The following is a 13,505-nucleotide window of genomic DNA, read 5'->3' on the forward strand; positions in this document are numbered from 1 at the left end:
TGGAATTAGGGCTCCACACATTCTCGACGTCGGACATTTTTGGAAGTGATGTGATCATCAGACTCCGACCGCCTTTACCCCCAGGGTTGCCTCCAGCTATCCACTAACTTGAGATTGAGTGAACCCCAGAGCATCTTTACGCAGGGACAAGGCCGGAAAATCAAGTCTACCTTAGATCACCCATCCCGTGAATCGAACCCGTGTGGAAGTCAGACGCCCTACGCCCACCGCGGCTCAATCGGGACTGGACATACAGTTTGAAGTTGGGTCCGAACCACCGGGTATCGAGCCAGAGACCCCTTGAATACGAGGCGACGACGTTACCACTAAGCCACTGGGAAATATAGGTTAACATAATCGAGAATATTCTTAAAACGAGTTTTAAAGAAATCGATCTAAAACTCTGATTAAAAGAAACTCCTACATCCACCCATCCACTACTTGTTACTCGCATTGCTTTATTGAAAAAGAGAAAGGGAAATTGAGGGGGGGGGTAATGCTTGATTTTTCAACCCTCACATTCTACGGGATCCTCAGAGAGAAACAATTATCGATAAACTAGATGGTGTTACCAAGGTGAAATCGGCGGTGCCGAGAGGGTGTCACTCATCGCACAAGCCTCAACCAACCTCCTCGCCTTCGCATTCTGACGTCTACCGAACCGTATTCATTGTTATCTAAATGTCTTCCTTGTTAGGTTAGGTTGTAAGGTTTAGTTGTCTTAGCATAAATAATACATTGTTGGTCAAGCCCAGAAAAACTGCAGAGAATGCGAAAAGAGGGTTGAGGCTTGTGCGATAAGCGAGCCCCGTGGCACAGGATCGATGTCGCGCATGTTCGCTCCGCCCACGCTTTCCCCTTTCCAGCTCGCCGTGTACTCCCCACTCCCGTCCCGAGGCCCCGGGTAACTCAGGAGTCGGTTTCCACATGTCCCCGGCCGAAGCAGCTCCGTGGTTTGATCTTCACATGTTCTGGAGTCAAGTTGAACCCGTTCCCCTGGCCTGACGCCCGGAAAAGGGAAACCCTCTCTTTTTACCCCACGCGCACATCGACACAGCGCTGCTGCAACGAAACGAAATTTCCAAGTGACTGTCTTTTTTTTCCTCCCGTCTCCCCTTGCTCCGAAATGCTGTGCTGTGGCAGGCGCCATGTTCTACACCGCTTGCAGTGAATCGACTCTCGGGCGCTGAACCAGCTGATGCGAGTGCTTGATTGGTGAGGCACGGCTTGGCAAAACAACAGTGTGAAAGATATAAGCAAGCACCTGTGTGTTATCAACGCTCAGTGTTCTGTTTTCGCATGATGCACGTTGGATCTTGTCTGTGCTTGCAGCTCGCGAAAAATTCGTACGTTTCAGCATTGCCCGGCCAACAGAGGTCCGTGTTCTGTTTCCGCATGTGAATGGGTGAAGTGAAGTGGAAATCGGTGCTTTCAGGAGAAGTATGTAGAGCCTGAGTTACGAAAATCCTTCCCCCCTCTCTGTCTATAACAATCTTCTCTCAACTCCACCATGGAAGGCGGCGTAAGAAAGTTCGCGAGTGTATTGGTGTTCGCAAATCCATGGAGCCATTGAGCCACGGTCTACAATTTCAACACTGGGATTCGACTATTTACAGTTCGTTTTGTGCCCTGTGAACAAAATTGGGCTGATACTAGCTACATGGGACACGTCGAAGGTTGGTAAGATTTTGATTCTTTCTTTATTAAGACCCGTGCATGTGTGTGTGAATATGCATGAACGAAACAGGTCACACGGTACCTACTGTTGCTTCGCGCGTTGTGAACTCGTTGCACACGCTACAGGTAAACGTTTGGTCAAATTCCAGCAGAACGTTACACCCCCGCCCCCCTTCCTTCTCGTTGCGACGAATCGAAAAAAACGGACGATTTCTACTCGTGTACTCGTTCTGCGATATCCAGGTTTTATAGACGGTAGTTTTTTTTGTCCTGTTTCTGTTATTTTGTTGTGTGGGAGGTAGCGCTCCGTAAAGATCCGTTATGCGGGCGACTCCCATGTGTGTTGTAGGTAGGAGAGGCAGCAGTCAACATGGTTTTGCTTGGAACTTTACCGTGGCCTGACATTTACTGCAAACAACCACACAGGCACGCTGTAGTTTCCGGGAAATAATTTTACCTGTTAGATAGTAGCTGAGAAGTGAGAGATTACCAGTAAGCAAAGACTGTTGAATTGTGCCTACAAAGATTCGTCAAAAATTACCCAATGCGATTCAATCACCACTGAACACAGTTAAATGAAACATCTACTATTTTCCAGGAAGTGAACGTAACACTTGCTATCGAAAGAAGATAGTATCGAGATAAGACTTCGCAGGGTCTCGTGTTGGAAGTTCCTGCCTCGTTTTCGATCTCGTATCGACCTCGTTCTCGAAGATAGGTCTCGAAATATATAAGATAGCGTTCCACGTGTATGTGGCACCGTGGCATGAATGCACGGGCAGGGGATATGGGGGGTAAGGTCACACATTCTCGAAATCTGCCATTTTGGAGGTGGTGTGATCATCACCACGATCCGGCCGCCTTTACCACCAAGGGTTGCCCCAAGGTACCCATTGATTCGAGGCTGGGTGAGCCCCAGAGCCGTTTTCTGCGGGGACAAGACAGGAAAAAATTCCTACCTTTAATCACGAACCCCGGAAATCGAACCCGGGTCTCCCGTGTGGTCGTCAGACGCCCTACTGACTGCACCACCGCGAAAATATATTACAAACAATGGAACGAGTTTACAATACCAGACCACTCTCCAATGTCTATGAAATTTCGCCTACTCACTAATTGTGAACTCCTAATCACGAATCTGCATGTAATAATTGGCGGTCAAGTATGGAGAAAAAAACTAAATAAACTATGTTTGCTTAACATAACATAACTCTACTATAAGAACAATAGCTCCACGGAAAACGCCATTTTCCCAACATGAAGAAATCAACAGGCAAGACAAGGTATAGTTCTCTTAGCTAAAATATTAATTTTTCTTTGTATTTATGCTAATGGAACCTAACCTAACAGGCCTAACCTAACCTCGTAGGCATTCCTCGTCTGATGTCAGCAAGATTGTTGTGCGTAAAGGAAGACCATTAACGAAATACGGTTCCGAAGTGCTGTGTATGGACAATCACCGTGGTAAATCGCAAGGTTATTTTACAAGTTCTACACGTAAATGCACAACTTTAACAAGTGACCGCCAAATATGAACTACAGATACGTCATCAGGACACCGAAATTAGTAAGTAGGCGAAATTTTATAATAATTGGAGAGTGGTCCGGTATTGTAAACTCATGTCCAAACAATGTATACAGCGTGTCACCGCACCATCTTTCAGAGCGTGTAGAGCCCACCAAGACAAAGAAAGTTACTTTATATGTTTTTTTCCCGCACTTGACGATTCGTTTCGACGCTACGAACCTTCGAGAAACATCGCAAGCCCGCACAACAGGTTCACAATTGCCACGAATGGATGGGTTTTGCATACTATAAACAGTGCACATGACTTAACTCTAAATAATAGATATTCGCTTAACATGCCTGAAGAAGTTGCAACGTGAAGTTTAAGGTAAATTTTTCAAACATCTCTGTCTCAACAAATTTCGAAAGGTCTTATCTCGTTTTAGTTTCGATTCTACACGTTTACCTCTTTCTCGTTGCCATAGCTAGGAATATCCATCACAAATGAGTATTATTTCACCGATCTTTTCCATCATATTCCCTGATTTAGTACGTATATTCCATGTCAATACTAGGACGTTCAAGTGCAGTGTCTCAGAAATGAGGAAGAGCGTGTACATTATCCATCCCTCTAAGACCTTCAAACGAAAATTTAATCCCCGCCCCCTCAGTTTAATCCTCACCAATTCATTTTGCAGGTGGAACAAACTGAAATTAACAGAATTCATTCATAGGCACAACATCTCAACCACACAAATATTGTATAGTGCTAAATCTTTTGCCAGATGGTTGGTTGTTGATTTAGTTTACATTACTTCGCTTTTCTGCCACTTTTGATAATCGCAACGATGGGGATGAAGAGACAATTACAAACATATATGGACGACACAACATGAGTATTGTACTGTCTGTGAAAGCAGACGCCAGTGACTCGTTAGTTTGCAAAATGCCATTTTGTTGTCTTCACAAAGGGTCGCCCCCCAACATCCCCAAAAAGTTGGTGTTCAGACAAACATTAACATATGAATATGGTCGAATGGGAGCTGGGAATTTTTACCTATCTGGTTTAGAATATTGATGCCTTATCAAAACTCGAGCATTCCAAACGATTTGATGTCTGAACTGTTTCCCCATTCCTTGACAGTTCAATTGAGGCCGGAAAGAATTTTCCTGCGTCACGTGCTCTGAAGTTATACCCCCCTTTTTTAAATCGTACACGTTATTAATATATAGCTTTGCAAAATTTGTGGATGGAGTGGTGATTGAGTGGCCCAGGGGGAATCATCCACTTATTTAAACACTACTTTGAACCCTCTCACTTAATCATAAAGCATTTCTGCACCATTGTGCACTTGTATTATTGTTTCGTGAGGAAAATTTATGTGTTACAACATTCACTAGTCAATTTTAGAAAAAAGCATCTGCAGAAACGATATAATTGTTTCTCAGAAATGAAACATTTTCTCATTAAATTTTACAGATATAAATGTAATTGCACGTTTACCCCTGGACCCCACAATCACCACCCCACCCACGCAGAATTTGCAAATCTGTATATTTCCAATAACGTGTACAGATTTTCAACATCAGGATTTTGAAATAAAAAGTGATTTAATGTCGGAACACGTGACACAGGGAACACAGCGATTTCGGAAGAATATCGTCTTTATTTACCTATGTAACCTAGGGAATTGACAATATCTTCATTGTCTGATATTCTTACTGGGAGGTTTTCGTTTTATGAAACACCCTTATTGCGACAACCGGTACTTATATGTATCCAGGAATTCAGTCAGTAGGGATGTGACTAGGAAAGAAGAGGGATATGACACGTTATTTTAGCTAAACAGTGTTAGGCTTTTATAAATCTTAATGTAAATTAGACTAGGAATTAATTAAGCATTCACAAGAATACCTATGACCAGGCTGGGAGTGTAGAGACAGCACCTCATATGTTAGTTTTTCTTTTATATTGTGGTATGAGGTTATTCATATTGCCACACATTCAACAGCGCCTTACGTTTCCTGAATGCCACCTTTGTGGTTTTTTGTGGCACGATAGCGAGACGAGACAAATATCGATCTCGCCTAGAAAATCGAGGTGAGATCGATACTGTGATGGCCTTTGTAAGAATCGACCTCTGTAAAATCGAGACGAGAAATGAATGGGCTTAGTGTCTGAAACTCTGTCTCGTTCGAGACTTGACGTGATATTCAAATATTTACCTAAACCAACTTTTACATACATATAATGCGGATTATGTACTTTATTATTCATAGATAAGTTGTGTTTTGTATAAATAATTACAAAGTCAAAACGTTATTGTGTTTCTGTTCTGCGTGGTTTCATATACATTCAGGATAAAATTCCGTTTTATGAAGGCTTGTTGCGTCGGAACGAGGGCTCAAACAGAAAAAAGTTATCACGAAAGGGTGTTTGCCTTCATATCTCTACAAGCGGTGTAGGTTTGTACTGTGACATGTTGTAGTTGTATATTGTTTATACCTTATGTTTTATGACTACACACGAGATAAAGACGCCCTTAGAGACCGACACGAGAAAAAGACGAATGTTTATAAATGAAGACGATGCCGAGAACAAGACAGCTCGAGGGGAGACCGAGACACTGACTGCTAGGTCTCTTCTTGATACCATATGTGTGTCCAGTATGTTGTAGCTCTTATACCACTGTAGTAACAACAAGTTGCTGAGAGACCCGTTGTTTCATGCGCTCAAAACTATAAACTTTGGCTCGTATCTGATCATACTTTTCAGTCATGTATTTATTTACCGCTACAGCCGTCTGACCCATGGTCACTTGCTGCAGAGGCAGGACCCTCCGTTGTGTCGTGTTTGCAATATTGTTTTAAGTATTGTGCATATTCTCGTTGAATGTACCGATCTTGCTTACCTCCGTCAGACTTTTAACCTTTCCGACTGTTTGCTGATGACATTAGTATTTTATCAAATGTTTTTAGTTTCTTGCGAAGAGCTGGACTCTTCCACCGTCTGTAAGGAGGTATTTGAGTTTCTTCTGACTTTTTAATGTGTTGTGTTTGTCTTGTGCAGGTCTTTTTACAACCTTGCACTTTTAATTTTCCCAAGGGGCTTTTTGCACCTCTTGTTTAAACCACTTAAGTCAGAATTTTACGTAAGGGGATATTTCCCCGAATATATTGAAGGATGCAGAATGGCCCTAAGTGACGACGTACCCAAAAATTTTAACTCATTCATTCATTATTTACCGCTAGTTTAACAGCAACGATAATTGGGTGGATGAAATGGAAAATTCAAACACCAGAAGAGCCCTGGTTTCACGATGGACATCACTAACCACCAGACTGCTTTACGAATAGTTGTTCTGACGAAAACGTTAACATCTATAGCCTGAAAGTCAGAATTTCCATTTCATGACAAACTGTAATACAAAGTTGCTATTTTCATGTGTTATTTTACGATATTGTACTGTATACAAAAGCTGCCTGAATTCTTCTTGAAGGGTTGTCAGGTCCTCATTAATTATTGGCGAGCAAAAGGTTTACGGTATCAGCAGCATTATGATTGCATTTTAAGGAAACAGAATAAGAAATGAAACACCTGCTATTTTAAGATGTTAAACCTCAATTTTGACACAGTATTTATTCCTGACAACACACTGGCTTGGTCGAGCAGGTGTAGCCACCTTGTTCCCCAGATTTGAACCTTTAGATGTTCTCCAATGGGGCTTGGCTAAAGATCACGTGTTTGATACCATTTTTTGCGAATGTCTTTGAACTTGAAGCTCGAATCATTAATAGTCGTATCCAATGTTTGCGTGAACTTCTGAAACACTTCTACGAGTCTTGTGAATAAACTTTTCTTAAATAGGCTCTTCTTCCTGTGGTCCTAGAATAAGTTCAAGATATCTCCAATTATTCACATCTTACTTAACACTGCTTGTGTCCTTATGACATCAGTTTTTACTTTCTTCCTATTGACTTTTTACTTTTTTCTCTATATATATATGCTCTTCGCACATTACATCAAGCGGTTTCCGTTTTACCTAAAAATATCTTTACTTATTTGGTTGACAATATTGCTCACTGTTTTCCTTTTGTGTTGGTTTACTTTGCCGTTGAAGAGTATATTTCCTGTTCTGGCCACTCTCTTTTGCTGGTTGAGTACCTATTTTCTTCTTTTGTGTACATTTTGCATACATTTTAAAAGTACTCTGTCTTTGAAACTAATCACTAATTCAACATGAGACTTTTAAAATACTTATTTTTGTCTTTTCGTGTCTTTGAAATGATTATTTCCCTAAATGACAACTTCCCCTGTTTCTGGACCTGAAAGTATTTTTTATGTGAATTTTTCAATTAACTGTTCCTTCTCTGATACTTTATGTGACTATGTTCATACTTTATATGTGTTTAGTTCCGTCTTTTTATTCATGTTGAGTATACGTATTTTGTGCCTTAAGATGTATTCTCTTTTCTTTAAGTATTGCTTCCCATCTCAAACCTATTATCTAATTCCCTATTTTATAGCTTATAAGTCAGGCTTGGACTTTCATGGAGCCAAAATATGCGTAATATATACTGTAGACGGTAGGGTGCAAGCGACGCACGAACCTTTCCTAATGCCCACGTAAGCTATACGTCAAACGTCCAGCGCGACAGGGAGGTCATGCACCTACCTGCTATATAAGCATAGGAGGAATTACGTGGTGTTCTCTTTTGTCATCGAAGTTTACGCCTAAGCAATTGGGCTGGGGATCTTGGGATACGCTGTGCTCAAGGAAGTGTCGCCGGATTAGGCAAGGTGAGTGAGTGAGTGTGCCTTCCGTTTATAATCCCTCCGGTATCCCTTTCTACACCCTTGATTTCAGGCACATTTCAAATATTTCCGTGAAAATATTTAGTTCCTCATAACAAACAGTGTTTGCAAATAGCGCGGAAGTCAATTTTTTAGATCTACGTGCTACGAAATTTACGTTTTTTAAAAAAATTAAAATTCCTTGCGTAACGTCAAGAAGGTTTTCTATGATGGCGGATGATGGATTCATGTCACAGGCGCACGTCTGATTTTTTCCTTTTCTTCTTATGATTGACTTGTGCAATGGGAACATTTGCGATTGCGATATGTTATTTGTGTGATATATTGGCGGGTTGGACATTTCAGACGTTGGATCTAATTTATGCGACTTCAGAAATTGGAATTAATTATTTCTTTTTGGCAACTGCAGGCCGTAAAGGGGAGGGTTGTATTTTCTAAACGACTTGTGGGATGGAATAATTTGCGACTTCTTATTTTTATGATGGGAAGGAAGTGGAGGGTGGTATTCTGTGGAAAAGGACAACAAGGATTTTCAACGTAGGAGTTACTTCATTTTTGGACTTTGAAATTTAACTTCGACCCGCAATTCAGTGCCTGGCCTTGGTAAAAAGAGGTAAGTTACCTTCGTAGGTTTAATTTTAGCCTTCATTTTTGGTATCTTCATGTGTCAATGCGGAAAACAGTGAGAAATAGTGTTGGGGGCATGTGACTCCGGCCAATTTCTAACATGCCTTTAAAAGAGACTCTATAGATAAAGGCGGGGCCGCGGTAGCGGTAGGGGGCGGTAGGTCAATTACCGGAATCGGTGGGAAATTTGGACTCAACAATTTCAAACGACAATATCTCAACTTCAAACGGCTGTACATTCGTAAATAATTGTTTCCGCGCTCCAATTTTTTGTTCTTCATAAGAGAAAAAAAAACCTCCGAAATCGAGGTTGTAGAATGGGATACCGGATCCCAATCCTTACCTGCAGTCACATCAATGAACCTAATGTGGAGAGAGTATCGGTCATTCTAATTTACCATTTCCCTTATCCCGGTACGGTCTCTACTCTCCCAGAGGATACACGGTTAGTAGCGCTACGGGATGCGACGATCTAGCATCGTCTTGTCCTATAGCGGACGCCGTTCCCTCGGGGAGAGCTGAGACTAAACGCTGGAGGCGCCGAAATCTAAATTTTGAATTCCTCTCACTTAATGTGGATGCGACGGGATTGTGACTAGCGAAAGTGATTAAATTTAGGCAAAAAATTCATTCATTCTGAAATAAAATAGCGCACGGTGCGACACTCTCTAGATCTGACTTTTCTGGCAAATCGTGATTCGAATTTGTATTATGGACATTAAATGGATAGGATACAGTCATTGGAGGAGGATATCAATAGAACCTTGGATGAAATAACGAGGCTAGCGATCACATCAACCCTTATAGAAGCTCGCAACAGAGTAAGATTGTTAGTTTGATTTGGTGTTTTAAGTCCACTTTATGCACAATAAGGATAATCGGGACTGGACCTACAGTTTAAACAGAGAAAGAGCTGAGACTAAAATACACACATACATATATATGAAGAAAAATCACTGAAATATGTAAAAGCTAAATAAGAATATTAAATACGTAAGAATTGTATTTTCCTAATCGTCCATCATTTCCTTCATTCTTGTGTGATATGTTTAAGTTCGAGTCGATTTCTCGGAAATTCCATTACCTGACTGCAGCCACTGTGGTCTGTAACAATGAGATAAATATTACTGAAGTTTGAGAGAAACCATAGTTTGAATGTTTGTCCTACAAATATTACTCAAGCAGAACTATACAAATGGTGCAGAAAGTTATGTTTTAAACTTAAAATATGTAAAATATCCCAAAATGAAGAAAATATGTACATGAAATCCTTAATATTGTAATACTGTGATATTTGTCATATTCCTTGGCTACATACAAAGAAAAAATATGTAATTACATAAATATCCTTGCCTTAATTATGTCATAAAATAGGGAATTATATGGGATCATTTCCCTATTTTGTCCCTTTCCTTTCTAGATTTCTTTGCTACCGATTATAAGAAATAGTAGTTATATTATAATTCTAAATATGTTGTACGATACTTTTGTATTTATTCGCTGCCTTACTTTAATTGCCCCTAACCTACATCAAAGCAAATATCGCCAAAAGTTTCCCAATACCAAAGGTGTCTCATGAACTCACCTTTAACATCTTGCTAAAGATCCATACCGAGCGAGATTCTTGGTTTTGATTTTCATTTCCTTTGCAAGATACTTACATACACCTCTACCTGACGTCAGATTTCCTCAACCAATAGCCGTTCACTATTCCTGATTGAGTTACCGTTATGCAAATTACTTGGACCATTGTAAGTCAGCGTGAGGGCGTCACGGTCATGTGTGGGATTGAGCAGAGGGAATTTTATATAAACGGGTGTAACCGAAATCAATAGCGAGTCAAAGGAATGAGTCGCACGTGTTGCTTTTTTGATGGGTGTGTGAGTCCGTCACGTAGAATAAACAGTGCATTTGTTTGTGAAAAATGTCTCAAATTCTGTGAGAAAGGAGGATACCAACTGTATAGAAATACATAGTTATGGCATCTAAAGCAAGTGTGTTATTATTTCGATACTTGCATTAGTAACGTATTACTTGAGTAATTGTAACGATATTACTTCGTATTACTTCACTTAAGTTATTTTGATCAATTCAGAACTGAAGGATTTATTTGTCGAAACGAGACATATTTTGGTGCATTCCAACGTTTCGTGACATTTTACACACAAATCTAAAGTTATAGACATGGGATTGGAAAAAAATATTAATAATGAACTAATTTCATATAATTATGATGTAATTTTATATAAATAAAAGCGACGAATTTAATATGCTTAAGAAAATACTGTATATTTACAACATGGCAAATATTTTTACATCATTACAACGGGTAAATGTTCCGATTTAAGAATGAAAGATTTTTTTTGGGCTCGCAATAACACTGTCACGCACAATAACGATGTTCTCAACAGACCGGCTATATTGAGAGTTCTGTGTTTTAATGTATTCTGTCGAACCTGTTTCCTCAAATTTCTTGATCAACTTGCGAACTTACTCTCACTAGGTGCACTTTCACGTCCGAGGATTTCACAAAGCTTCCTTACAGTCTCTGCATAACACTCGCCATTCTTGTAACGAGTGTTCACTATCAAAACTCATTGTTCCTTTGTGTAACCCTCCATGTCAACTAAGCTGCAACAATCACTGATAAAGGTATTGTTAGAACATGTTGGGTAAATCAAACTTAGCATCCTTAAATCGGAGCATTTACCCGTTGTAATGATGTAAAAATATTTGCCATTCTTCTTTAAAAAAGTGTTCTATTCAGCATAGTAAACCCGTCGTTCTTATTGGGACACCCTTAACTTTGTTGTCTGATAACAAATGAAAATGCTTCAGTATGATGACATAGCCTGAATGCTTTAAAAGCATAACGATGGTGTCTTACGCGTGTATGACGCTTTAAAAATGTATCCAATTTTGACTTCATTCGTCTGTGAATCATATAGGATACAGCGCTAGTAAGTTTTGTTGATGAAATGTGCAGATTATATACATTAACGAATATCTAGTCCTTAGTGCAATTAAAAACAATAATAATTTTCAGATTCTTTCATTTGGTTATTTACATGGAGTAGGACCACTTTCCATAGAATAATCCCCCTTTGTTGTGTTAAGATTTGGCACACGCAGGAGACGTACTATATAGAAACTTAAGTGAAAACTACAGGACTCTAATCCGGGTCACTAGCATCCCGCACAATTGTTCTGCTAACATTTTTTTAGAAAGTTGAAACCCGGGAGCTACAGTTTACCCCATATCAACATCATGTCAATTTCTTAATTCTCTACTTATTATTCTTTAATTAGCATACATGTCTTACCCGGGATTCGAACCCTGGATCCCTGGCGTCTTAGCGCACAGTGCTAACCACTCCGCCACCGAGGTCAACAAGTAAACTAATCAGCCAGCCCTAGCTTCGTCTGATCTTTCTATGTCGATGTTTTACCTGTGTGGAATCAGTGGTACCTCAACAGGATCTGTTGCCTCAGTAAACGTCGACGTTTCCTAATTCCTCCTTCTTCCTGTTAACTACCTTCCCCTATTTGTTACCTTTCAAACATTCACTAATTCTTCTTTTCCTTTTCACTCAGTCTCATTTCTGCTTTGTTTCCTTTCTTAGTTTCTTCCCACTCTCTGTATCCGCTCTTTGCCTACCTTCTTTCTTTCTTCATAAGTTTTAATATCTTTTCGTTCTTTCAAAATATGCTTTCTCGACCACTTCTTATATACTCTTTTATCTCTCACTTTTTGAAGCTCCATCATTTTGCTTGTTTGTCATATCCCGCTTGCATTTCTATTTTTATCTCTCCACCCCTCTCCCCCCCACACACACAGCTTATTTCTCTACGTATAATTTTCTTTACTTATTTTTTTCTTAATCTCTCTTCAAATCTTTCTATTTTTTTATACCTTTGTGCGTGGGTTTCCTTGCTTTACAAATGATTCAGACATTTTCTCATGTAGCTTATTTAGGTGTCCAGGAGGAGAAGTGAGCCCATTTTACCCGCGTAGAATTTCACTGCACTCTTTTGTCTGTAATAAATAGTAGCCCAATGGTCAAGATCTGATTTAAGGTGTAAATCACCGCCCTACTCACTATTTTCTGTGAAGGTCTTGTGGATTGCGTCTACAGCACATTACTAGTATAACGAAGACATGCGCTCCTTAAATATCTACAATTAGTGCCAGAATTAAATGTATTCCACAAGCATCAAAAGATCTTGCAACATTTTCCATTACTTTGTACCGTCACGGACACTCCTGGGTTGTAATGATACCAATGAAAGTCAGTGGGGTTGTTACAACTCAGAAGTGTCCTTGACTGTACATGTAAAAGTATCCAGCATGAAAATCAAATGATTCAGCAAGTTTCATTGCAACAAATCCAGAGAGATTATTTTATTTGTTTGCCATTATAGTCAAGGACATGTTTAGGGGGGTGCAGGGGGTCCGGACCCCCCCAGAAATACTTATCAAGTACTACAATTAAATCATGAAAATTATACTCGTATAGCCTTTGTTGTTTAATTTCCTGTGAACTTATTGGAAGACAAGGATTATATTGGGATCATACGGCTTTGAATGACATTACAAATAAGATTTATGCACACTACTACTCAAAATAATATGTATGAAATATTAATCAGAAACTTACTTTTCTCCAAGTACATGTAATATCATGTTTGTTATTCGATAAATATTCATTTATTCATCTATTTGACATTAATTTCATTGCCAGGGCACTTGTTTTTGTGTAAGTTATTCCGATTTTAACTAAAGGTAAGCTACGTAATGAATGTGCACTGTTACATCTCTATTCTTATAGTATTTTTACCTATTCGTGTAATAATAATATAATATTAATTTATGTATTG

At 39.6% G+C, this 13,505-nt stretch overlaps 1 protein-coding gene across 3 annotated transcripts in view; it reads left to right on the top strand.

Moving 5' to 3' along the window:
- Positions 1-912: 912 nt before the first annotated feature.
- The window catches only part of Dhit (regulator of G protein signaling double hit), a 358,490-nt gene continuing 345,897 nt past the window's right edge, over positions 913-13,505 (top strand). For 2 of the 3 annotated variants that reach the window (XM_083138912.1, XM_083138914.1), the window contains exon 1: positions 913-1,680. The gene's annotated coding sequence lies outside the window, so the exon portion shown is untranslated. The remainder of the gene's footprint in view (positions 1,681-13,505) is intronic. The other variant, XM_083138913.1, reaches the window with a different exon arrangement.

The sequence above is a fragment of the Lepisma saccharinum genome, chromosome 17 (assembly GCF_977018435.1).
Source record: "Lepisma saccharinum chromosome 17, izLepSacc3.1, whole genome shotgun sequence".
NCBI lineage: Eukaryota > Metazoa > Arthropoda > Insecta > Zygentoma > Lepismatidae > Lepisma > Lepisma saccharinum.